This window comes from Alligator mississippiensis, chromosome 10 (genome assembly GCF_030867095.1).
Source record: "Alligator mississippiensis isolate rAllMis1 chromosome 10, rAllMis1, whole genome shotgun sequence".
NCBI lineage: Eukaryota > Metazoa > Chordata > Crocodylia > Alligatoridae > Alligator > Alligator mississippiensis.
The window spans coordinates 15,060,507-15,064,229 of NC_081833.1; positions in this window are offsets into that span (position 1 = coordinate 15,060,507).

Below are 3,723 nucleotides of genomic sequence, written 5' to 3' on the forward strand. Positions count from 1 at the left end.
TCAACCTATCGGTGAATAAAGAAGAGTTATAAATAAGTTGTAAGAAGCCAAGGATAGTTAATGTAGTATATTCAATTTCTCTCTCATATTTCAGAATTCAAAATAAAATGTATTTAACTACAATAAATACATTTTATTTTAAAATTTATAAATTAACTGTAATAATGTATAATATTTAAAAAAATAAATAAAGTAGTTGATCCAATGAGACAGCATGCTAAGAAATCCTTGCCTCAAATAAAGAACATAGCCATTCAGACCAGAACTTTCTGGATCATATTACTGTAATGAAATAGAGCCTCTTGATTCCAGATCATTGGCTTCAGTTCTGTACAGCTCAGTAGTAAATGATTCTTCTCTACTTGATGGTTTCAACTAAATGGCATTCCTAATGAATCAGATGTCCACATAACTCCCTCCACTCATATTCTCATTGTATGCGTACACATGGCTTTTCAAATTCACACCACCAACCTAATGGACATTTTAAGTTAGGAAACTAAGTAGAAAGGCAAAAAAAGAGATTGAAAAGTTGGTTAACCATTAGGTCCATCTCTTTAGTCAACTCTACAGAAAACGAAGAGCAAAAGAGCACGAAATCCTGCACTTGTTACTACTTGTGACAACCTACAAAATGGACAGACAGGGGCCGCAGTTTTTCTGCCAGTTTCCAATGCATTTCACAGGTGCTGAAGTCAGAGTCTAATAAGGTAGATGATAAAAAGCTCAACCAATAAAAATCTGACACTGTTTAAGCATCAGAATATTTCATCATGGTAAAAAAACACTACCCTTTGACATACTGCAGTACAGCCTCTTAAGTCTTTTCCACTATGTGAGAAAAAGCATAAAAAGCATACAGTATTTACTAGCCAGATAGCCATAGGTCAGAAAAAAGTACACTTCTCTATTAGTAACAAACTAGTAATCCTTGGATTTGTTTCCTCTGTACTTGCTGAATAAATGCAAAAGTTTATATTCAGCCCACTGCACCTTAACTGCTACAGAGCTCCAACTATAAAGTTACTTGCTGTCAACTCTACAGGAAAGTTTGCTTTAAGAGAAAATGAACACTAAACACAAGAAACAAAACTAATTACCACCAAGACATTTTCCACTTTAAGCCCTTCCCTGTGCTCACTGCCTCTGCCTCACCTCTTGGATACTTCCAACACTTGTTTTCTAACCACTTTATTCAATAACTTGAATGAAGCACCACCTAAAAGAATTCACATTACTTTAAAACTGCAGAAAGATGTGTTCTACAACACCAAGGAAAGCTTGAGTTGTATGGTTTCTACTAATACCATTAAATTTCTCAAGGAAAAAGAAAAAAAAAAAAAAAAAAAAAAAAAAACTTATAAAAGTGATCACAGTTCAAAATGTCTTGGGGGCAGGGGGAGGGAGGAGAAATCACACACACAAAATGTGTGCACACACAGGGAAACTACAAGCACTAAACGCATCAGCTCTGTGATGCTTCACCTTAAGCTAAAAAGATGCATGGGTGCATTTTTAATGAGGCTAGAGGACATCCTCAAATTCTATTCATAACCAACTCCAAGGCCACAAAAAAGCCTTCTGAAGACACATAGTGGAATATATGCATAAAAAAAAAAAAAAAAGAGAGAGAGAATCAAGGAAACAAGGTTATCAATTATAATACTTTTGACCTGTAGATCTGCATTCTTTTTTGCATTGCTTTGCATCTTTTATTTCTTTTTAAAGATAGCAGAAGTGGAAGAGCTTATAAGGATGAAATAGGGGATTATGCATTTATAGTCTTGGGACACTGCCCCAGTATTTGCAAATTTTAAATATGGTAATGAATCCAAAGACCAGAACGAGCATACTCTAAATCAGGGGCAGGCAATTATTTCGGGCAGAGGGCCGCTTACTGAGTTTTGGCAAGCCATTGAGGGCCGCACGACAGGCAGCCAGATAAATATTAATTTTCTAAATTTTTTAGGGGACCTGCAGGCCGGATGGAACGGCCTGGTGGGCTGCATCTGGCCCCCCAGCCGCATTTTGTCCACCCTTGTTCTAAATCCAGATAAAATAGCAGATTCTCCAATACTGCAGAATTGGTTCCAAGTTTTTAGTGAAACCTCTTAAATTAAAAGTGGTCATAATAAATATATACATTATTTTCCTGCTCTTGCCAACAACTAGGATGCATGTCCAAAACAAAATGCCCCCACCTCTCTCTGTTCTCAATTACTTAGTCTGGCAGCAGGTGCAATGTCATAGCAGTGTGCTTTATAACTTATTACATCATTACTGCCAAGCTGTATTGCTAACAAAAAGGCAAGATTCCAAACATGAATTGATCAAGTCAATACAGCATTCTCTTCCTGAGCCTTCAGACATAGCTCCAGTGACTCTGCTACTGCTCATCATCACTCTGTCAAAAATGAATTAAATAAAGCCCATCTGCTATCAGTTTCCATTATTCCTACAAAAGCAGGAAATGCATCAAGAATCATGCTCTCTGTACAAGGATCTTTTGTGATATCTTTCATCACAGCTACAACAACACCCCAACCCTACTCTCAAGAACCACGGCGTTCATGCTGCTACCTGGACTACAAATGGGTTTAAGCAATAATCTACAAGTAGCTTTGAGAAGTCTGGGTATTTTGAGAAAAAGCTGAAAGTTAAGAAGTCTGAAGCTTTACACAAGCCCAAAACGATTCCTGTGAACCGACATGGACCCCTCTTCCTCAAGTGATTCCTAGGAGGGGGGCAAAAGCAACAGAAAAAAAAACCACTCCAGCTTGTCATTGGCAAGGCTTCTAGGAAGCAGAAGCTAGTAACAACATGCCTTCACAGATTACTGGACACAGGTAAGGTCAACTCAGCTCTTTAGCCTTACTGGTTTTTCGCTTTTTCCTTCCAGTCCCTTTCTCTGTCCTTCTGCTGTCAGCATTGCTTCCCTCCTTTCTTTTACATAATCAGTGATACTTACCATAATTTCAATTCTTTCACTTTGTTCTGTTAACTTGCTATTGAGGGCTGGAAATTCAGACCATCTTTCTGTCTTTCCCTCTCCATCCCCCTTTCTCTCCTAAAGGTGACAAACTGCCTTCAATATTTGTTGCAAAGCACTTCAATCTAAACTCCTTTAACTGATTATTAGCATATTGGCTTATTGCATATACTTTCTGAAAGGTAGTCTGACACAAAGCTAGTGACAGCCAGATTCAGAACAGCTTTCCAAAACATAGCTGTTAGCAAAGGATAGAACTGGCATGCTTTTTACTTAATAAAAACTCTCCCAACAAAGACTTGTACTTCCTAGTTAAAACAAGAATTAGTTTTCTCCTATCAAGATTCAGAACTCAGATGACTTTAAGAATACATCATCTTTGACATTAATAGTTAATAAGAGCAAATTCCAAGAGTGAAATATAATGCTTGAGTATAAAAAGGCTATCACTAAATATTAATTGTAACCTTTACACCCAATTAGAAGCTGCATCCATACATAGTCCTGCTTCCAAAGGGAGAGGAGGGGGAGTATACACAATCATTTGGAAAACAAATTTTCATCCAAAGCAAGAACACTTGGAAAATGCTTCACTGAAGAAGAGGGAGAGATTATGGAAATGGTTTTCATTCACATAATTATGCTTGTAGCAGTCTATAAAAAAATGCAGTCTAACCATTTTTAAAATTTACTCCATGTATTAACCTTAAAAACACTCCAAGAGTTAGGAAACT